The following is a 24,676-nucleotide window of genomic DNA, read 5'->3' on the forward strand; positions in this document are numbered from 1 at the left end:
TTTTATATCATTTTTCCTTTTAAAAAAATTTATTTATTTAAATTACTTTAATTGGTACACTTTAGATATACATAATAATCACAGTCATCATAGGGAATTTGTACCTGTGCATAATACATTTTGATTCTTCTTTTCCCCCCAATCTCCTCCCCTCCTTTCAAACCCTCTTCCCTTCCTTATTTACAAAACCTTTGTTTCCATTTTTCCTTCTATTCTATTTTTTCTCCCCCCCTCTTCCCTAGTTCCCCTTCCCATTTGAACATTTTCTTCCTACTTCCCAATATCTATTATACATTTTGGTCCTTATTTATTACCCTTTCAGTTTATTACACCACAGAAACATTGCGATTTTTAAACATGTGTGTCCAATTTATTTCGCTTATGAGTATGATCTCAAGGTGCAACCATTTACCTAGAAATGGCTCAAGTTTATCCTTCTTTATGGCTGAGTAGCACTCCATCGTATACAAAAAACCCCACATCTTCCTTATACATTCATCTATTGATGGACATTTTAGCTGTTTCCAAGATTTAGCTATTAACATGCTGCTATAAACATGGGTGTGCAAATATTGCTGTCATACGATGCTTTTAATTCTTTTGGAAGATGCCCAAAAGGGGAATAGCTGGGTCAAATGGGACCTTTAATTCTAGTTTTTTGAGGAATCTCCACACTGATTTCCACAGTGGTTGCACCAGTCTACATTCCCACCAACAGTGGAGAAGGGTTCTTTTTTCCTCACCCCCTCATCAGAATTTGTTATTGGTTGCTTTCTTGATAATAGCCTTTTTTTTTTGGAGTGATGGAATCTCAACATTGTTTTAATTTGCTTCTCTCCAATGACCAGTGATGTTGAATATGTTTTCATATATTTATTTGCTTTTTGTACTTCTTCATCTGAGAAGTGTCTATTAATTCCTATTACCCATCTTTGGATTGGGTCTTTAAATTTGGGGGGGGGGTCTGTTTTTTTGAGTTCTTATATTTTCTAGATATTACTCCTGTGTCTGAGGAACAGCTGGCAAAATTTATTTTCCCACTATGTGTTGTCTCTTCATACTGTTGGTGGTTTCTTTTGCTGTGCAAAAGCTTTTTAGTAAGATGAGATCCAAGTTGTTGATTCTTTGTGATATTTCCTGTTCAATTGGGGTTTTGTTCATAAAATCTTTGCCTATACCTATGTTCTACCTATTCTATCTTCCAGCAGATTAAGTGTTTCTGTTTTAATATTTAGATCTCTGATCCATTTCAATTTTAATTTAATGCATGTTGAAAGATATGGTTCTACTTTTAATCTTCAGCATGTAGAAAGCCAGTTTTTCCAGCCCCATTTATTAAAGAGGTGATCTTTCTTTCAGTGGAAGTGTTTGGCCCTTTTGTTCAACATAAGGTGACTGAGTGTTGTTTCTGCATCTTCTAATCTGTTCCAGTGATCGTCACATTTGTTATTTTTTTGCCAGTACCATGCTATTTTGATTACAGTACTTCTGTACTACAATTTCAAGTCAGAGATTGTAATGCCCCCTGCCTTGCCTTTGTTGCCCAGAATTGCCTTTGCTATTCTAGATCTCTTGTGGTTCCAAATGAATTTTAGGATTCTTTTCTCTAGTTCTGTGAAGTGTGCTGTTAGTATTTTGATCAGGATTGCATCAATTTTGCATAATAATTTTGAGAGTATGGCCATTTCCACAATACTCATTCTCCCTACTCAAGAACAAGGGGTATTTTTCCATTTGCTGATACCCTCTTTGATCTCCTTTTTCAGAGTATTGTATTTTTCAATGTAAAAGTCTTTTACTTCCTTCATTGGATTGATTCCTAAGTAGTTCACTTTTGGGGGCTGCAATTGTGAAAGCTATGGTTTCCCTAATTTCTCTCTCCATAAGTCTGTTATTTGGGTACAAGAACACTACTGAATTTTGAGTATTAACTTTGTATCCATCTTCAGCTACGGTACTGAATTTGGTTATTAAATCTAGAAGTGTTTTGGTGCAGTTTGGGAGGTCTTCTCTGTAGAGTATCATGTCATCCACAAATAATGACAATTTAACTTCTTCCTTTCCTTATTCCTTTTATTTCTTTTGTCTGATTGCTCCAGAAAATGTTTCCAGAACTATATTGAATAGGAGTGGTGATAGTGGACATCCTCCTCTTGTTCCTGATTTTAGAGTGAAAGATTTCAGTTTTTTTACCATTTAGTATGATGTTGGCTATTGGTTTGTCATAGATGACTTTCATCAGATTGGGATAAAGATCATCTGTTCCAATTTTCTGAAGATTTTTAAAAAAATCATAAATGGATACTGAGCTTTGTTGGATGCGTTTTCTGTGTCTATTGAGATGATCATGTGGTATTTATCCTTGGTTCTGTTAATATAGTGTATTAGATTTATTGATTTGTGTATGTTGAACCATTCCTGCATCCCTGGGATGAATCCTACTTGGTCATAGTGTATAATATTCTTCATAATTTCCTGCACTCTTTTTGCCAGTATCTCCTTGAGGATTTTTGTGTCTATATTTATTAGGGTGATTGGCCTGTAGCTCTCTTTCTTGGTTGGATCCTTCTCTGGTTTTGGTATCAGGGTAAAGCTTGCTTTCAGCAATGATTTTGGGAATACTCCTTCCCTTTCAATTTCATTAGAGTTACAGGAATAGTGGCATTAGGTTTTCTCTAAATATCTTGTAGAATCCATCATGACCTAGGCTTTTCTTTGTTGGTAGGTTTTTTAACTATACCTTCAATTTCATCAACTGATACAGGGTTATTTAGAATTTTTATATCTTCTTGATTCAGCTTTGGTAGTTCACTTGTATCTAGGAATCTGTTCATTTCTACTGTGTTTTCCGTCTTACTACAGTACAGGTTCTCAAAGTAGGTACTGATGATCATCTGGATTTCTGCAGGGTCTCTTGTGACTTCCCTCTTTTTGTTCCTGTTTGCATGGATTTGAATCTTTTTTTTATTGATAAGGTTGGCTAAGTGTTTGTCAATTTTATTTAATCTTTCAAAGAACAAACTCTTTGATTTATTGATTCTTTGTATTGTTTCCTTAGTCCCAATTGCATTAATTTCTGTTCTGATCTTTATAATTTCCTTCCTCATATGAGCTTTGGGCTTGACTTGCTCTTCTTTTTTTAGAAGCTTGAGATTCCATATTAGGTTGTTTATTTGAGTTTGCTCTGTTTTTCTGGTGTGGGAATTCATTGTTATAAATTTCCTTTGTAGGACTGCTTTCAGTGCATCCCTAAGTTCTAGTATGTTGTATTAACATTATCATTTAATTGTAGAAAGTATCTAATTTTTTCTTTAATTTCACCTATGACCCATTGATTGTTCATGAGGGTGTTATTTAATTTCCATGTGTTAATGAAGTTTATGTGGTTTCTTTTGCCATTAATTTCCAATCTCATTGCACTATGGTCTTATAATATGCATGGGATAATTTCAATTGCTCTGTGTTTACTGAAGCATGTTCTATGAGCTAATGTGTGGTCTATTTTAGAGAAAGTCCCATGTGCAGCTGAGAAGAATGTGTATTCTGATGTTGTGGAGGTAGGTAGAACACTCTGTAGATATCTACTGAATTCATTTGTTCAAACGTTTGGTTCAGTTATGATATTTGTTTGTTGATTTTTTTATCCAGTTGATCTGTCTATTTGTGACAGTGGGGTATTGAGTTCCCCTATCACAATCATATTGATGCTTATTTGATTTTTCATGTCCATTAATGTTTGTTTTATATAATTGGGTGCACTGATATTTGGTGCATATATATTTATGATTGTTATTACTTCCCATTGGATCGTTCCCTTAGCAAATATGTAGAGACCTTCTTTGTCTCTCTTGATCAATCCTGGCTTGAAATCCACTTTGCATGCAAATGGAATAGCTACCCCTGCTTTTTGTCTGGGTTCTTGTCACATGGAATATTGTTTTCCTATCACATGGAGAATTGGTTACCTTGCCTGTTGGATTCATGCTATTTGGATTTATGTAATTGTTTTTTTCTAGAATATCCTTCAGAACATTTTGGAGTGCTGGCTTGGTGATCATGAATTTCTTCAGGCATTCTTTATCATGGAAGTATCTGATTTCTCCATCAATTTTGAATGATAGTTTTGTGAGGAACATCAATCTGGGTTGTTTTCTCTTAGAGGTTGAAATACTCCAAGTATTCACTCCAAGTACTCCTTTACTTAAGGGTTTGTATTGAGAAGTCTGTGATTTTGATGGGGTTTCCTTTATAGGTGATTTGTTTTGTTTCTCTAACAGCTTTTAATATTTTGTTGTGTTAAATTTCTAGAATCTTGACTATTATATGCCTTGGTGTAGATTTCTTTTTGATCATGGCTAACTAGAGTTCTATATGCCTCACTTATCTGTATGTCAAATTTTTTTGCCATGCTTGGGAAGGTTTTTCCCAAGAACTTCTGTGAACAATTGTTTTTATGTCCTGTGTGCTATCTCCTGACTTTTCACTGATTCTGATCAATCTAATGTTATTCTTCTTTCCATCATCCAGCAGCTGTTGGACTGATTTTTTTGTGGTCCCTTGCTACTTTTAAGAAGACTTTCTTTTCATTATCACTAACCTTAAACTTGTCTTCTAGATTTGATATCCTGTTTTCACATTGGTTAATTTTGCTGTGCATACTTTCAATAGAATTTTTAATCTTCTGGATATCTGCCTGAATCTGTTTCATGGATTCAATTTCTTTCTTATGTTGGGCTTTCATGGTTTCCATCGTTTTCCTAAGCTCTTCTATTTTTTATCTGTATGTAGTCTAGATTCACTAACTGTATCTTTCATTATGGTCATCATCTCTTTAGTTATCTGAGAAATTATTTCTGAATTGTTTTTTTAGAGCCTCATTCATCTGCTTTGTTAGTTCCACTGTTACCATTTCAGAAAGTTAAGTCAGGTGGCTATTGATTTGTTCTACCTCACTGATCCCTGGGTTTGCCTTGGATGAGCTGGGGTTGCATCTTGCTTCTGTGTCTTCTCATTTTTTATTTTTTAAATTTTATTCTCTTTGTTGATGCTTGTAAATTGCTTCTGGTAGGCAGCTTTATTACTAGTATCAAGAACTGCTTAGGACATGACTACTTTTCAGGGATGTCTTCTAGGTGTAGCTGGATTTGGGCTTTTGAGTCTGTTCCAAGATCCTACCCCTTCGATTTATTAGGGATGATAAGTTACTGCCTATTTGGCCTAGCTCCTCATTCTTTGGTAGGGGACTATAGTATTGTTTATGACCCTCCCACAATCTCAGTCTTGGAATACAGAAAAGAACAACTTATTAAAACAACTATGTCACTTTGGCTAAAATAGTGTGATTAGTAAAAACAGGTCTAGCACAGCCTTGAAAATAACAAACTGTGATAACTACTGTCATAGTTAACTATATGAACAAGATTTATAGTTATATAACAAAATATAAAACCAGAAGCTTATATACATTAAACATCCCCTCAATGGAGTGATTTTTACCTTCTGATGAGAAAATTTAAAAGGAATAGGAGGAAAAAATAGAGAAATAAAAGAAGAGAAAGAGATTAGAAGCAAGATTGAAGGACAAAGGATGATTACCCAAGCTTTTGGAGACTGGTGAAGAAGATAAGAGGGAAACAAAGAAAGAAGAATCAAAAACAAGAACTAAGCAAAAACTAAAAACAGTGTTCACGCTCATGAAAAAATAAGAATATACAAGAGAAAAACATTACCAACAAGACCCCCCCCAAAAACAGAGAGAGAGAGAGAGAGAGAGAGAGAGAGAGAGAGAGAGAGAGAGATCTTCTGGAGTCTATAATTTTGTGGCAGTGTCCACTTCAGGGTGTCTCTGCTGTCCCTGGTAGACCAAGGAAATAGACAGAGCCCAGGTCAGTATTGTATGATCCCAACAAGCCTGCAATAGGAATAGGCTGGTTCAACTCTGCAGAATTTCAGGCTGATCTTGGTTTCTGGCTTTGAACCTGTGACCTGAGTTTTTTCTTGCTGGCTTGATCTTGGCTCCCTGACCCTGGGCTTCTCCCAGGACCGTGCCTCACCCAGACACTGGTAGCTCCAAGATGGAGCCAACCCTTGGCTCCTCCAACTTCCTGATTCTGCTGGCCCCAACCCCAAATGGCATCCTGACAATCACCTTCTCCTGGGGATGTTTGGAGTGGAGTCACTCACTAGCTGCTGCTGCCCACAGCATCCACAACTCCACTCCACTGGTGTGTTTCTCCCTGGGCGCCTCCAGGTTCCCCCACTGTCATAGCACCTCTGTGGACTTAAACCTCCTCTTTCACACTATGAGCTGGGAGTGAGGGAGCATGCATGGTTTGCCAACAAGCCAGGAACATAGGAGAATGCCCAACCACTTTTAGAAGAGAAAAGGACACTCAGAAATGTTAGGTGCTATGCTGAGTGTCACTTCCCTGTCTGTAAATCAGAGCTCAAATTTGAACCCAGGTCTGTCTGTGGAGCCCCTGATGGCTTGGAATACTGCATGATCCCTTGGGGTCCTGGGGACTGAAACAAAGAAATAGCAAAGGGAATTGAATGGGGTGGTGCTCGCCCACCTGCATCACTCCTGGAAATGCCCACTTAGTAAGGTGCTCAACACACAGTAGCTACTTGGATGATCTTGTTAGACTGTACTGAAGAAAGAAACTAGGCTTCCCATGGTTCCAGCGCTGGTGCTCTCTTCCCACGATAGGGACTCATGCCCACCTCCCACCTGAGTGGTCTTCGGGACTCTCTGAGGAGATAGTCACCAGGTTCATTCTGTCCACCTGAACCACACACCCATCTTTTGCTGCCAGGACAGCAGCACTCTCGGAATATGTATAGCTGCTGAGTCTTTATGAGGTATGACAAAACATCTCCCCCCAGCCCAGCCTCTGCAGATGGACTCATTTTCCTCCTCTCCCTGCCAACAGGCCCACTCTATGGTTGAGTAGTGTAATGAGGCTTATGCAGGCTTCCTCTGTCCCTCACCAGCTTCTTGGCTCCAAATGTTAGCCCACTGTCTATCAGTACTGTCTGGCACCAGAAGAAAGCCCCTCTCCCTTCCTGCACCTAGCATCTGGTTGCCTGGAAACCAGGACAGAAGCCTAGAGCATCTTGGGTTTCTTTTTAATTCCCCTGTCAGATCCTGAAAGCAAGCAGTGTTTGTTTAAGTAGAACCTTTGTACGACAGAGGCTTGCCTTAACCTTTCCCAGAATGATTTCATCAACCTGCGTCACAGTGATGCAGAGGGACAGGGACAGCCACCCTGGGCTCAGTGTCATTTGGTTATCAGTACACAAAGTCATAATTAACAGTGAAAGCTTAAGATGGATCGTTTCAGAGGCAGCCAGGGCTAGGATCAACTTGAGTATGTGTGTGCAAGTGTATGAATGTCCATGCACATGTGATAAAATTGGCAGCTTTGTGAATCACAGCCTGCTGTAGCCACGTGCAGAAGGGAAGAGAGATTTTTCTTTTTCTAATGGAACAAAAGCTTGTCTTGGAAATGAATGTCCTTCTGACTCTGCTTGACAAAAGCCACACAATTCAGGGTGAAGGTGCCAAGAATCTGCTTGGCTCATCCCCAGCCGGTCCTCATTAGAAAGGTGGGCTATCTTCAGAAGAGCCTGAAGAGAGGAAGGGTTAAACAGTCACAAATAGGGAGAGAACTGTGCTCACAGCCCCATTCCTGGGCTTTAACACTGAGAAGCCCAGGCAGTAGTTAGGACCAAACTTGACTCTTCTCACTCCTAAATGATCCTGGCTCATGCCACCAGGATACTGAGAGGCACTGCATTTGTGGTGTAGGGGTTTGGGGTCTTTCTCCCTAAGGCTGCCTTGTGTTCCCCAAATTGGAGACCTTTTAAGGAACCATCTGATCGGGCTCCACAGAGGAAGCCACTCCCTAGGGATGGTGGCATGCACACCCCTCCCCTCATTGCACCTTGGCACCTTTAATGTTACCTGCCTTTACATGTGATGGTGGAGAGGCGCAGAGTGATTGAGCTCCTTGCCCGAGGTAACACACCTGGTGAGCAGTGGCGCTAAAACTTGAAGTACACAGCTCACTCAGGAATCATTATCAGAAGTGCTTTATCTGGTTTCCTGCATCTAAAGATCCTCCAAGGAGATACTGACTCTCTAGGGTTGTAATCTCCTGGAAAATTTCTTATCACTCAGTGAATAAATTGGACTGGAGCTAATAATAGCTAGGTATATAGCACATCTGAAAAGATCTATTTGCTATTCTCAACAGAGTTTTCTAAGAAGTACTTTGATGTAATTTTTAAGGAGGGGTTGAAGTGTGGAATATTTTACTGTATCACTAAGTCTTATTTCCCTATTCCATTACTTCCTTGGACTTTCCTTGGATCTTTTTGTGATTTGGGAAGAGCTGTGTGTGCGCGTAGTGGCCTTTTTTTCAGCAGTGGTTTTTCTCTTTGCTCAAAGAATACTTGAGAGACAAAGCAATTTAAAAACAGGGATTTGTATGTTTTCCTCCAAAAAATGGAGGCAGAGGGTTAAGCAGCAAGCAACTACTATTCAGTATTAGGAGTCACATGCCTCCGGTTCAAGTACTGACTCCACTATTTTCTTGACAGTAAGACTTGGAGCACATTGATAACCCATCTAAAGCTCAGTTTCTAATCTGTCAAATGGGGAGGATAAAGGCTCTGAGTTGTTATAAGAATGAAAGGATTAACTTGTGAAGTGGTGAGTGAGTGCCTATCAAAGACAGACTCAATGACAAGTAGCCACGTTGTATTTTATTATCAACATGGAGGTTAAGGGGCCCACTAAAGCTGTGAGACAAAACAAGACAGAAAACAAAAATTCCCAAACATAAAGAAGGAGCTCAGAAAAGGATTTTCTTGTACAAAGAGAGTTTTATCACCATCCTTACCCTGTGGTTCCTATATTCTTTAAAAATTTTAAATCCTCAAAATAGTACTAGCCTGTACGGAAAATGTCTACATAATTTTATTATTTGTACAGAAAGAAATTGTTCACATAATGTGATCCTTATTCCCTGCCTGAAGACACAACACTGTTACTGGACCCAAGTTCACTGTCTCAACAAAAGCCAATACTTAGGAAACAAGAGTTGGTATTCAAGTTTATGGAAGGGTCAGCATCCTGAAAGCCATCATCATCTCCCCAAAAAGATCATCTTCAGGAACTGAGATGTGTGAAAGGGCTAATATAGGGAAGGACAGGAGGTGCGGGGGGCGGGGGGCAGTGGGCTGGAAGACAACATGCTGGGTGAGGTTTCCATTATAAAGGAAGTGTGTCTTTTTATTTTATTCCTAACAGGAACATTGCATTTGAGCTGGACCTCCAGGAGCTAGTTTCTATAATTCTTTAGAGAAACACATTACTTTTCTACAAGTTAAACCTCACAGCAATTTATATGCTCCATGTTAGGTGATGCACAGGACTAAAGAATAAGAAGGGAGGGGTTGGGGATTTAGCTCAGTGGTTTCGCTGCCTGGCCTGCTGCGCAAGCGCAAGGACCCAAGTTCTATCCCTGGTACCAAAAAAAAAAAAAGAATAAGAAGGGATCTTACACATTCCAGAACTACTGGAAGGTCAACAGATATTCTGAGTTCTGTAAAGCTAGAGGAGGATTACTTAGCATTTAACATCTTAATCATTTAGGTGTGGCTTTTCTTTAAGATATAGGATGATGGGCAAAGAGAGGGGAAGAAACTTTACAGAGGACACTGCTAAAAGAGCACCTACTGCTAGAATTCCAAATGTTAATGAAATAATCTGAAATTATAGCCTTTAAAGAAAAAAATCATAAATTGTAATTCAATCTCCTTCTGCTATACTAGTTATTAAAACGCAACAGGTAGAAGTGATTGTGTTAAGTACAAGGATCCCATAACTGCTAAGGCAAGAATTCTTCTAAATTTGTGTATAAAGCAAGCCTTAATGTTCTTAACCATTTTTTCATTTTTGTAACTTAAATCATTACTTTGCAAACTTTGCTGGGCCCCAAAGTATATGTGACATCAAGAGATATACCACACATAAGGAACAAACCCTCCTTCCTGAGAATGACCTTCTGGACCCAATTGCCCATGCACACATTTCTGGGGACTGCACTGAGCCTCAGCAATTGGACTGAGAGCTGCCCTCCACAATCCCTTGGTGTCACAGAGCAGGAACTAGGGTACATTTATACCTCTGTGCTTTAGGCCAGGACAGGAGCCCTAACACTGAGAAAAGGATCAGTTTTCCCACTCCTTGGAGCACACCTCCAGAACCCTCAGTCACCTTGTGAGACCCCACTGTACCTACTGCATATAGCACCTGGTATGTTGCTGAGCCCTCACAGAAAGATACCTCTTGTGATTTTTCTCTTAACTTTCTCATAACAAATCAATCCAGCTCAGCAATTTGCTAAGAGGACAATTTAATGTTTACCTTTTCAGAAAACTGATTTGCATTCTAATGCAAGCTTCCTGGCACCTCAAAAACTGTTATAGACCCATAAAGGATTGAGTCTTATGTTGTGGACTTTAGGTGACATGGCCTAACATTTGGGTTCACAATTTTAAACATACGGTTCATTTCAAATCATGCTATCCAACAGATGGCTGTGTGGTTCCCACCAGCCTTCAGAGCAATCACATACTAAACATCTTCAATGCACCAACTTATTATTCTTCAACTAAAAGCAGTTGTCCTCACTGCTGGGTGTGGGAGGAGCTTTAGGTCAGCTAATGATGGTAACAGCTGTGGTTTTTTGAGAGCCACAAAATGCCATGAGCTTTTGAGCATCTCACTGCCTCTAATCCTAAGAACAAAGCTGTGTGTGATGGCATAACTGCTCCCATTTTACAGATGAGAATGACTAAAGCTCAATTAACTAGTTACCCAAAGCCACAAAACTGTAGGTGAAATCAATTCAAACTCCGATTCCTGTGATTTTATCAATCACACTTTATCTCTGCCTGGGTGAAAGGAGACCCGACCCCCCCCCCCCCGAAGATCTGTTCAGGTATTAGCAGCAATGTTAGTAAGTCAAAACCCTCAATATGCACTAAGCAGCTATCATGGACCAGGCAGTGGGCTTCTCATGCATTTGCATTGATCTTCCTAATGTGGAAGGTCTTCTCCTCGCCCTCCTTTTCCACTGCAAACACCAAGAACTTCAGTAGCTGGCCCTCATAAGGGACAGGGACCTGGGCTGCTGACCCAACTGGGTTCTTGGCTACCACATCTCCCTGCATCGTAGCTGATTCACTGTATGACTTTTGGCAAAGCCCTTAACCTCTGGGAGGGGGAGGGAGCTTTCCTCATCTGACAAATGAAGTCGTTGGCCTGGAAAATCGCTAAGGTGCCTCCTGGGGTTTCTACACAGGCTCCCCCAACCTCTGGTGATGAGATCAAGAAGAGGAGCCAGCCTGGCTGGCCTCCCATCTGGACTCCCAGGGTTTATTTACCCTTGGTGTCTCTGGCAATGCAACAGCTTGACCATATGGGCTGCCCTCTGTGAGACAGGCTGGGCGAAAGGCTGGGGCGATGAGGTTCTGGTGTCCCTGAAGGAGGGCAGCTGGCTGGCTGGAGGGCTGCAGTCCCTGGGTGGACCCAGAGCAGGCACTCGTGAGCAGCTGCTGGCCCAGGTGGCCCCGCAGAGCAGAGCTCTTGCTGGCTGCCACAGCTACTTTTATTGTTTCATTATCTCTCCTGTCAGAAAACGTGAGGGCTGCAGCTTTGCCTACAATCTGTCAACTTTCCAGTTCTCAGGAGCCCGGCCGCTGCTGAATTCAGCACATTATGCTGTTCCTCGCCTTTCTAAAACACCATCTTACTTCACACACCTTAAGCTCCTGAATTACAGATATGCTTTCTTCACTTCTTTGTCTTCAGTTTTCCAGGCAGCACCATTTGGTTGCAGTGAATTGTTAGGAAAGATTTTGGAAACTCAGATGCACTGTGCTCACATTCATTGCATGTACCCTTTTGTTTTGATGATTTTCAGGAGGAGATGGCCCCTGAGCACCCTGAAGGTAAAAGCTTGTGACTTTAATCTGCAAGGCCCTTTATGTGGTACTTAACAGACAGCTGTTAGGCATGTGCTAGCTATCCCAGGTCCCAAGTTCGAGGACAGAGCTGGCTTTGCATTTTCCATATTGAACATACACAGAGCCGCCTTTTCTGCTGCCACTAGTACTAAAGCCACACTGAGAATTCTTTACAGAATGATGAAGCTTGCTTGTTCTCCCGAACAAGGAATATCTGAAGAACTACTGGAAATTTATTTCAAAGACTCAGGAACATACCAGTGCTTCTGATTTTAAGCCTAAAAACATTAGCAAAATTGTTTTCATTCTCTGTGCAGAGAAGGAATTCCAGCTTGTGCTGATGTTATGCAAAGGCAGACAGAAAGACAAAAAAGGTAGAGAGGGAGGTAATAAAAGAAAGCCCTTACAAGGACACATGGTCTGAAGAGGCATCCCAAGGAGATGTCACATGGCCCTATTTTTCTCTCGGTGGAGGTGGCTCCACTGCTCTCACGGCGGGCATGTGTGGCTCATGCCAGAGGCTTTGAGCAGCTGTGGCTGGGGTGCTGTCTGGACTGTCTCAAGTACTAGGGCAGAGTATGTAAACAGCACGTGGAATTGCAACTGCAGTTAGTACCCTTCATGAACCTGATCTTGCAGCAACCTGATCTCTGGAAACTTCCCTCACATAATCCAGAGACTAGTCCCCTAGGTCCCCTTGGGTTGTGGGCATAGGTTTGATGACAATGATGAGATTATCACCATTTGCTTAGCTTAATTTTGGATTTGTGCTAGCTCATATAAGATCAGCACTGCTTGATGGTTGCAAGGCTTTCTCCAGTGATAGTTCTTGTAAATCACTGGAAATAACTGAGTCTGAGATTCTGTGCATGGCTAGACCTGGAAGGGCAACAAGGAGGAGGAGTAGCAACATGAGCAACCAGCATCTGTCAGGGCAGCCAAACCTGAGCAGAGTCTGCAACCCCCTCTGGTAGAGCACAAGGTGCCACCCTTGGACTCAAGGCTATGAATCAGGTCACTGACCCCCCAGAAAGCCTTGACAGTGCTGGAGCAGACTAAGGAATAGGGAACGGGAATGAGGAAGCTGGCAATGTGTGGAGTGAGCACCAGCAGGCAAGCTGGGTTGTTTTTGCTTCTGGAATGATAAAGACACAGGGATTGTGGATCTAACCCCAGGAAGTGAGACTTGACAACATCAACCACTTGAGAATACAAAGCAATTGAAGCTTATAATCATTGCTCTGAGGGCACAGATAAGTCCTTCACACCGGACCAAGCAATGCATGGCACTAAGCCCTGCCTGTGTAAATGAAGGCCATGCCAGAAGTATGAGGCATTTGCCAAAGAAAGCTGCAGACCACAAGCAGAACCAAGTCTGAGGAAGATGAAGGGAGTAGGGGTCATGTGCAAATGCCAAATAACTCCATCTACAGAAGAAGGACAGTTCCCAAGAAACAGTTACCTCACATTGCTGCCCTCAGATGAGTACATACTGGCTTGGGAAACACCCAAAAGAAACCCTGAGGTCCTTACTGCATGAAGTCCTGGCATAGGAATATGTGGCATATTCCGCAAGTGACAGTCTCCCTCTTCCTGCACCAATGGCAATACTGCTCTCTGCAAGTGCTGTGATCAGTGCTGGAGACCCAGGGTGAAAGGACACAGTCTTTGCCATCAAGGAGCTAGCAGAGGATCAAAATCCATGATAGTCCTTGCCATGGTGGAATTTTGTTTGGGCACAGAGGGAGTATAAAAGGACTTTTGAATGGAACCAGAGAGAGCAAATCATGGAGAATGGGAGTAAGCACCCTATGGAGATTTTGTTAGATGGACAAGCAAGATGGACTACTGATAGTTACAATCATTTTATTGTGCCCTTACTAAGTGCCAGGCACTGTGCTAGACTGTATAATATAACATATAGTATAGTAAAATATAATGTGAGTTAGTACAGCATAACACAGTATAAAATGGGGTTTGAACCAAGACTTCCTTGCCCTAAAAGCCTGCCCCTGGGCCATTGTACATAATGTCACATGCCTTTGCTATGTATGGCATTAGTCCCCAGAAGGCAATAGGAGTTGGATATTAGTGACAATTTGAGGGCATGACTGCATTACGTGTAGTATTTGGGGTTAGCATCCCAAACAACAACTATGAGCTCCAGTTTACTAACCTCACTACCATGGGTAAGATGGCCAAATGGGAGCAGCCAAGGCAGACTTCACAGTGGAACCATTAAGAAACCTCCCCAGTAATCACACTTTTTCTGTTGATGACTCTCTCTTTCTTTTTTGGTTTTTGCTTATCTATATTTGCCTTACTTAATGTATTCATTCCATCTGAATTTTCAGCTTTGTTGGCTTCATTGTCTCTATCTAGGATAATCTTGAAAAAAACCAAAAAACAGTGACAGGAATAAATCAATATCTTTCAGTAATATCTCTCAATGTTAATGGCCTTAAACTCCCCAATTAAAAGACACAGATTGTGAGACTGGGTCAAAAAAGAGCATCCATCAGTCTGCTGCACTCAAGAAACTCATTTAATCCAAAAAGATTCATAGATTAAAAATCAGAGGATGGAAAACAATATTTCATGCAGCAAGACCCTGAAAGCAAATTTGCTCTCAGACAGAGTAAACTTCAAGGTAAAACTGATCAGAAGAGGTAAAGAAGGTCACTATATACTAGTTAAAGGAACAATCCAATAGTAAAATAAAACACTTATAAATATATAAGTACCAAATAGTGGAGCATCTAACTTCATAAAACTAATATGCTGGACATAAAAGATCAAATAAATACCAACACAGTCATAGAGGGTGACTCAACCATACACTTTCACAAAGAGACAGATCAACAGAAATCAACAAAGAAATATCAGAGCAGAACCACACCTTAGACGAATGGCCTTAATCAATATCTACAGAGTATTCTACTGTACTACAACAGAATACATATTCTTCTCAGCAGCACATGGAACTTTGGCTAAAATAGACCACATACTAGCCCATAAAGCCTGCTTAAATAAATATAAAAGAATCTAAATCACCTCATGTTTACTGACAGACCATTGTTCATTGAATCTAGAAATTAATCACAAATGAAACCACAGAAAATTTATAAATACCCAGAAACTTACTAACACACTCCTGAACACCCAGTAGTCACAGAAGAAATCAAGAAAGAAATTAAACAGTTTCTGGAATCAAACAGCAATGCTGGTGAAACACTCCAGAACCTGTGGGACTGAATGAAAACAATACTACGAGGCAAGTTTATTGCAATCAGTGCTCCTATTAGAAGAACAGAACAAGCTCAAATAATGATGAACCTCAAAACACTTGAAAAACAACAGCAATCCAAACTCAAACCAAGTTTAAGGAGGGAAATCATAAAGATTAGAGTGGGAAATCAATGAAATTAAGACTAAAAAATAATACAATGACTCAACAAATCAAAGAGCTGATTCTTTACAAAGAATGATTAAAATAGATAAACCATTATGCAAACTTACCAAAATAAAGAGAGGAAAGACTCACATCAATGCAATTAAAAATGAAAAAGATGGTCGCCGAATCAGCCCGCTGCAGACAGGCAGGTCTGCCCATGCCCTACCGAGATGAGATCCTGAGTCACACAGAACACACCAAATCAGCCTGCTGCAGACAGGCAGCTCTGTGCACACCCTACTGAGGTCCTGAGTCACACAGAACACACCAAATCACCCTGCTGAAGACAGGCAGGTCTGCCCACGCCGTACCGAGGTCCCCAGTCGCACGGAATACAACGAATCAGCCCACTGCAGACAGGCAGGTCTGTGCATGCCCTATCGAGGTCCCGAGTCACGACGAAGACGTAGAATCATCCCACTGCAGAAAGGCAGCCACCTGCTTCCTCCACACTACAAAGACGCAGAGGACACCAGACCACCAGACAAAGGTACCGAGTCCCGCTGCTCCTGGCCCAGAGGAAGGGGCTTCTGAGCCGCCACCTCACTGCTCCTGGTTCAGAGGAAGAGGCTTCCCAGTCACCATCCCTCCTGCCGCTCCCAGCTCACAGGAAAGGGCTTTTGGGTCACCATCCCTACCGCTGCTCCTGGCCCCTGTCCCACCTCACCCAGCTCAGAGGAGGTAATCCATGCAGGCACTAACAGCCCCCTGCCCCAGTTGAAATGAGAAAACATGTAAATAAGTCTCAAAATCAGACTTCCAGATCACCTACAGCAACCCCAAAGGGAAATGAGATGGAACACTCTGATACTCAACCACCTGGACCCACTGAACTGGCAGCAAAAGGGGATCTGGGAATAATGAAATCAGAAATAATTTCTCAGATAACAGCAGAAATTGTGCCCCTAGTGCAAGACATGATTACTAAATCTAGAGAGGAGCTGAGGAACATGATGGAATCCCAACATAAGAAACAAATGGAATCCATAAAACAAATGCAAATAGATTTCCAGGAGATGAAAAACTCTACACAGATGAAAGTCTACACAGCAGAATGAGCCAATGTGAGGACAGAATTTCAGATATAGAAGATAGGATTGCAATTAGTGACCAGGAAAAGAAAAATTTCTTCAAAATTATAAGGGAACATGAGAAATCAATCCAGCAGCTGCTAGATGATGCAAAGAAGAATAACATAAGACTGATTGGGCTCAATGAAGAAACAGAAGAGAGTGGAGATGACTTAAAACATCTCTTCAAAGAAATAATGGTAGAAAACTTCCCAAGCAGGGGAAAAGAGCTTGAAATACAGATAAGTGAGGCATATAGGACTCCAAATAGCCTTGATCAAAAAAAAATCTACACATAGGCATATAATTGGTAAGATTCCAGAAACACCACAGAAGAACAAAGTTCTACAAGCAATTAGAGAAAAGAAACAAATCACATACAAAGGAAAGCCCATCAGAATCACAGCAGGCTTCTCAACACAAACCATCAAGGCAAGAAGAGCTTGCAGTGACATATTCCAAGCCCTAAAAGAAAACAGCCTCCAACCCAGATTGATGTACCCTGCAAAACTATCTTTCAAAATGGATGGAGAAATAAGATACTTTCATGACAAAGAGCACCTTAGGAACTTCGTGAATACCAAGACAGCACTCCAAAGAATTCTACACAATATCCTAGGAACAGACATTGAGGATTACAACCCCAGGAAGCAAAGCAGAATGAACCCATCTGGCATGACAAGAAATTAAATGTAAAGGGGGAGAACCCAACAAAAAGAAAAAGTCATGGCAATGATAAGTCAATACATTTCAGTTATAACCATCAATGTTAATGGTCTCAATTCACCAATCAAAAGAAATAGACTGGCAGAATGGGTCAAGAACAAAATCCAACAATATGCTGCATACAAGAAACACACTTAATTCAAAAGGAAACTCATAGACTGAAAGTTAAAGGGTGGAAAACAATACTCCATGTGACAGGAACCCCCCAAAAAAAGCAGGAGTAGCTATCCTCTTTGCAGATCAAGTAGATTTCAAATCAACACTGATTAAGAGAGATGAAGTAAGACACTACATCCTTGTAAAGGGAAGAATCCAAGAAGAAGAGATGACAATCATAAATATCTATGCACCAAACACTAGTGCACTCAACTATATAAAACAAATACTAATGGACATGAAAAGTCATATATGCACTAATACAATTGTAGTGGGGGACCTCAACACCCCACTGTCACAAATAGATAGATCAACTAGACTAAAAATAAGTAATGAAATACTAGAACTCAATCGAACTCTTGAACAAATGAACTTAACAGATGTTTACAGAGTCTTCGACCCCACAAAATCAGAATACACATTCTTCTCAGCTGCACATGGGTCATTCTCCAAAATAGACCACATATTCACACATAGAACATGTTTAAGTAAGTGCAAAGGAACTGAAGTTATCCCCTGTATATTATCAGACCATAGTGCGATGAAATTGGAGATCCATAGCAAAAGAAGCTGCAAAAATTTCATAAATACATGGAAATTGAACAAAACACTTCTGAATAACCAATGGGTCACAGAAGAAATTAAAGAAGAAATCAGACAGTTCCTTCAATTAAATGACAATGACAATACAACATATCGGAATCAATGGGACACAATGAAAGCAGTCTTACAAGGGAAACTCATAGCAGTGAATACACATATTAGGAAAACAGAACGAGTCCAACTAAACAACCTGATGCTGAACCTCAAGCTTCTAGAAAAAGAAGAGCAGGACAACCCCAAAGCTCATACAAGGGAGGAAATTATAAAGATCAGAGGAGAAATCAATGCAATGGAGACTAAGAGAAGGATACAAAAAAATCAATGAAGCCAAGAGTTGGTTCTTTGAAAGAATCAACAAAATTGACAAACCTTTAGCCAACCTTGTCAGAAAAAGGAAAGAAACGGCCCAAATCCATGCAATTAGGAATGAAAAGGGTGAAATGACAACAGACCCAGCAGAAATCCAGAGGATCATCAATACCTACTTCCACAACCTATACGCCAATAAGATGGACAACACAGAAGAAATGGACAGATTCTTAGATACATATGAATTACCAAAGTTGAACGAAGAAGACCTAAAAATTCTGAACAACCCAATATCAACCAAGGAAATTGAAAATGTAATTAAAAACTTATCACCTAAGAAAAGCCCGGGCCCTGATGACTTCACTGCTGAATTCTACAAGACATTTAGAGAGGAACTGCTGCCACTACTGTTTAAACCCTTCAATGAAATTGAAAGGGAAGCAATACTCCCAAATTCATTCCTGGAAGCAAACATCACCTTGATCCCCAAAGCAGAGAAAGACCCAACCGAAAAAGAGAACTGTAGACCAATCTCACTAATGAACATAGATGCAAAAATCCTTAATAAGATAATGGCAAACAATGCAGAAGATCAACAAGAAGATCATACACCCTGATCAAGTGGGATTCATCCCAGGGATGCAGGGATGGTTCAATATATGCAAATCAATGTAATACACTATATCAATAGAGCCAAGGACAAAAACCATATGATTATCTCCACAGAAGCAGAAAAAGCATTTGACAAAATCCAACATGCATTTATGAGAAAAATCCAACAAAAAATTAGAATAGATGGTCTCTACCTCAAACTGATAGAAGCCATCTATGAAAAACCAACAGCCAATATCATACTCAATGGTCAAAAACTGAAATCCTTCACACTAAAATCAGGAAAAAGACAAGGATGTCCACTATCACCACTCTTGTTCAATATAGTTCTGGAAACATTAGCCATGGCAATTAGACAAGAGAAAGAAATAAAAGGAATAAAGATAGGTAATGAAGAAGTCAAATTGTCATTATTTGCAGATGACATGATACTCTATATAGAAGACCCCAAGAGCTCCACCAAAAGTCTTCTAGACTTAATAACCAAATTCAGTCAAGTAGCTGGTTACAAAGTCAACACACAAAAATCAATAGCTTTCCTCTACACCAATCACAGCCTCACTGAGAGATAAATAGGGCAAATAATTCTTTTCACAATAGCATCCAAAAAACTAAAATACCTAGGAATCATCCTAATGAAAGAAATCAAAGACCTCTTCTCTGAAACCTATGGCACTCTGAAAAGAGAGATTGAAGATGATATCAGAAAATGGACAGACATCCCCTGCTTCTGGGTAGGAAGGATTAATATAGTGAAAATGGCCATACTTCCAAAACTGCTATATAGATTTAATGCAATTCCAATTGAGATCCCAGCAGCATACTTCATAGACCTTGAGAAAACAATCCAAAAATTCATTTGGAAGAAGAAGAGACCCAGAATAGCAAAAGCAATTCTAGGTAACAGAGACATGGCAGGGGGTATCACAATCCCCAACCTGCAACTATACTACAAAGCTACTGTGATAAAAACAGCATGGTACTGGCAAAGAAACAGACTTGAGGACCAGTGGAACAGATTAGAAGATGCAGAAACCATGCCAGACACACTCAGCCATCTCATCTTTGATAAAGGAGCCAAACACCCTCACTGGAGGAAAGATAGCCTCTTTAATAAATGGTGCTGGAAAAATTGGGTTTCCACTTGCCAAAGATTCAAACTAGACCTATATCTCTCACCATGCACTAAACTAAAATCAAAATGGATTAAAGATCTAAATATTAAAACAGATACACTGAACCAGTTGGAATAGTGGTTGAGTAGAACTCTGGAAGACATTGGTGTAGGAAAAGATTTCTGGACAAGACATCAGTTGTCTGTGAACTACCACAATCAACAAGTGGGATCTCTTCTTTTTAAAAAGCTTCTGCACAGCAACAGAAACCACGAACAGTGTGAAGAGACAACCCATAATGTGGGAAAAAATCTTCACGTGCTGTTCCTCAGATAAAGGTCTACTATCTTGAATCTGTAAAGAACTTAAAAAAAAAATCAGACCTCCCAAATTTAAAGACCCAATCCGAAAATGGGCATCTGAAATGAACATTTCTCAGACAAAGAAGTAGAAATAGTAAATAAATACATGAAAAAATGTTCAACATCACTGGTCATTCAAGAGATGCAAATGAAAACAACACTGAGATTCCACTTCACTCCAGAAAGAATGGCTGCTATCATGAAATCAACCAATAACAAATGCTGGCAGGGCTGTGGGGAAAGTGGAACCCTGATCCACTGCTGGTGGGAGTGTAAACTTGTGCAATCACTGTGGAAATCAGTATGGAGATACCTCAAAGAACTAGGACTGGAAGTCCCATTTGACCCCGCTATCCCACTGCTGTGGATCTTCCCCAAAGAATTAAAAGAATCATACCACAGTGATATATGTGCACCCATGTTCATAGCAGCACAGTTTGTGATAGCTAAATCTTGGAAACAACCCAAATGCCCATCAACTGGAGGCTGGCTAAAGAAAGTGTGTTTTTTTTATAAAATGGAGTACTACTCAGCCATAAAAAATGAGAAATTAGAGACATTTTTAGCTACGTGGATGCACATTGAGGGAATACTCTTAAGTGAAATAAATAGGACACACATGAATAAATTCCAAATAGTTTCTCTGGTGTGAGAAACTGAAAGTGTAAATAAGGACTAAAATGTATAATAGGTAATGTGAAATAGGAAGGAAAGGGGCAAAGGGGAAGGAAGTGGGAGGGCTAGGGGAAAGGACAGAAGGGAATGGGATTAATATGAGAAAATGGAAAAATAGGAATAAAATCTTTCTAAATAAGGAGGAATGGAGGGGTTGAAGGGAGGGCTGGGCAAGGGTGACAAATAAGAACCAAGAGAGACTATGTAAAGGTGCAAATTTCCAATGATGAATGTCATTATATTGTATACCTAAAATGTACCAATGATTAGAATGAATAATTGAAAATGTAAAATAGGAAGAAAAGGTCCAAAGGGGTAAGGGTAGTGGGAGGGGCAGGGGAAAGGAAAGAAGGGAAAGGAAAAATGATGAGAAATGGAAAAAATGGAAATAAAGTCTTTGTAAATAGGGAAGGGTGGAGGGGGCTAGGAATGGGGAAAGGGTGGGCTAGGAATGGGGAAAAAATAAGAACCAAGATGCATTATGTAAAGGTACAATTCCCAATGAGAAATGTAATTGTGTTGTATACCTACAATGTACCAATAAAAGAATTTAATAAAAAAAAAGAAAAAGATGAAATAACAATGGACACTATCAGAATTCAGAAGATAGTAAGTACTGTGAAAAAGTGCACTCCAACAAATTAGAAAATCTTGGAGAAATGGACAGATTCCTCAACTCATATGAATTACTAAAACCAAATCCAGAAGACATAAAAATTCTGAATTTTCCAATGACAAGCAATGATATTGAAGCAGAAAAATAAATCTACCAATTAGAAAAAATCCAAGACATGATTGATTGCTGAATTCTACATGACCTTTAAGGAGCTTATCAAACCATTACTCCTGAAACTCTTCAGTGGAATTAAAAAGAAAGGAGTGCTTGCAAACATGTTTCTGGAAGCCAGCATCATTCTGATCCCAAAACCAGACAAAAACCCAACTGAAAAAGAAAACCAGAGATCAGTCTCTTCAATGAACATAGATGCAAAAATCCTCAATAAGATATTGCCAAATAGTATGTAACAAATCCTTGCCAAGCACGGTGGCACATTCCTATAACCCCAGCACTCAAGAGACTGAGGCAGGAGGATCATCATGAGTTCGAGGCCAACATGGACTACAAAATGAGACCCTGTTTCCAAACAAACAAATAAAAGGGATCATACATCAGACCAATTAGGTTTCATTCCAGGGTTGCAAGAATGGTCCAACATATGTAAATCAATAAATGTATTCACATGAACAGAAGCAGGTACAAAAACCATGTGATTGTATCAATAGATCCAGAGAAAGCTTTTGACAACAGCCAACACCCATTCATGATAAAAACCCTAAAAAAATAGATTTAGAGGATCTAATCTCAATCTGATAAAAGCCATTTGTGACAAACCAAAACCCAGCATCATATTAAATGAGGAAAAACTTTAAGCTTTTCCTCTAAAGTCAGAAACAAGACAAAGATGTCCACTATTACCACTCCTATTCAAGATAGTGCTTGGAACATTATCCAGAGCATTCAGGCAAGAGAAAGAAATAAAAAGGATATATATATATAGGAAAGGAAGAAATAAAATTATCATTATTTGCAGATGACATGATCCTCTACATAGAAGATCCAAAAAATTCCACCAAAAGACTCCTAGAATTAATAACCAAATTCAGCAGTGTAGAAGGATACAAAAGTAAAACACAAAAATCAGTGGTGTTCCTGAACATCATTAATGCACTCACTGAAAAATTAGGGAAATCAATACCATTCACAATAGCATCAAGAGATGTTAAACACTTAAGAATTAACCTAACCAAGGAAGTGAAAGACCTCTACAATGAAAACTACAGTACTCTGAAAAAGGAAATTGAAGAAAACATCAGAAAATTGAAAGATGTCCCTGGTTTCTGGATAGGCAGAACTAATATTGTCAAAATGACCATACTTCCAAAACTGATATATAGATTTAATGCAATCTTAATCAAAATACCCACAGCACTCCTCACAGATAGAAAGGGAAAACATTCTAAAATTCATATGGAACCAGAAAAGACCTACAGTAGCAAAAGCAATCCTGGGCAACAATAGCAAAGTAGAAGGCATAACAATACCTGACTTCAAATTATACTACAATGCTACAGTGATAAAAACAGTATGGTGTTGGCCCAAACACAGACATGTGGATCAATAGAACAGAATAGAGAATGGAGAAATAACCCCAGATGTTTGATCTTTAAAAAAGGAGCCAAAAATATACAATGGAGGAAAGAAAGCTTCTTTAACAAATGGTGCTGGGAAAACTGGCTATCCATGTGCAGAAGACTGAAGTAGACCCGTATCTCTCACCAGGTACTAAAGGAAAATCAAAATGGATCAAAGATCTAAATAGTAAAAAAGAAACAACCTATTGGAAGATAAAATAGATAAAACTCTTGAAGTATTATTTAGGCAAGAATTTCCTGCATAGAACTCCAATTGCACAAGAAATAACAGCGAGAATCAACAAATGGGATTATATAAAATTAATATCTTCAGCACACAAAGGAAACAATCAACAAAGTAAGGACACAACGTGCAGAATGGGAAAATATTATTGCCAGCTACATTCGGACAGTTTTACTGGGTTTTGGGGTATTGGAGTCTCCTTTTAAAGGTGGTTTCTAGGTTCTTTTTGTCCTGAACAAAGAATTGGTTAAGACAAGTGCAAACAATGGCAAGGTTTTACATTTATTAAAGGTAGGAAAAGGAACAGGTTCCACAGAGTAAGTTTAGGCCAAGTAAAAGAAGTACACTCTACAGGGTGAGACAGACCACTATGTAAGAGAGAGCACAGCAGCCAAGAGCTCAATGTGGACTGTCCTTTCTGTACTTCCCACCCTCTGGCTGACATCAGGTCTAGTCCAGCCTATCAAAAACTTGCTCCAGTTCGCACAAGAAGTCCACGTGGGGGTCTTTGGGAACTGTTCTGCACACATGTCCTGAGATATTGTAATTAACAGATCATACCTACTTTCCCAGTTGGTTCTGCCACACCCTAGTCCCCTGCCTCAAAAGGATTAATATATAGGTTATTTAAAGACCTCAAAACAATTAGGGCCCCCAAAATAAAAGGCCCCCCAAAATGGGTAACTGAGATGAAAAGACACTTCTCAGAAGAAGAAATACAAATGGCCAATAAATACATGAAAAAATGTTCAACTTCACTGTTTATTAAAAATGCAAATCCAAACAACACTCCAAAAAGAATGGCAATCATCAAGAAGTTAAATAATAACAAATGATGGCATGGTTGCGGTGAGAAAGAAACCCTTTTACACTGTTGGTGGGAATGTAAATTAGTGCAACCATCATGGAAACCAGTATGGAGATTTCTCAAAAAACTAAAACTAGAAATGCCATTCAACCCAACTATTACTCTTCTAGGTATCTTCCCAAAAGAGCTAACAGCATCATATTATAGTGATATATGCATACAAGTGCTTATAGCAGCTCAATCCATAATAGCTATATCTTGGAAGCAGCCTACATGTTCATCAAGAGACAAATGAATAAAGAAAATGTGG

This window comes from Heterocephalus glaber, unplaced genomic scaffold, assembly GCF_053883595.1.
Source record: "Heterocephalus glaber isolate CG9 unplaced genomic scaffold, H.glaber_assembly_v1.0 deba00001497, whole genome shotgun sequence".
Classification (NCBI taxonomy): Eukaryota; Metazoa; Chordata; class Mammalia; order Rodentia; family Bathyergidae; genus Heterocephalus; species Heterocephalus glaber.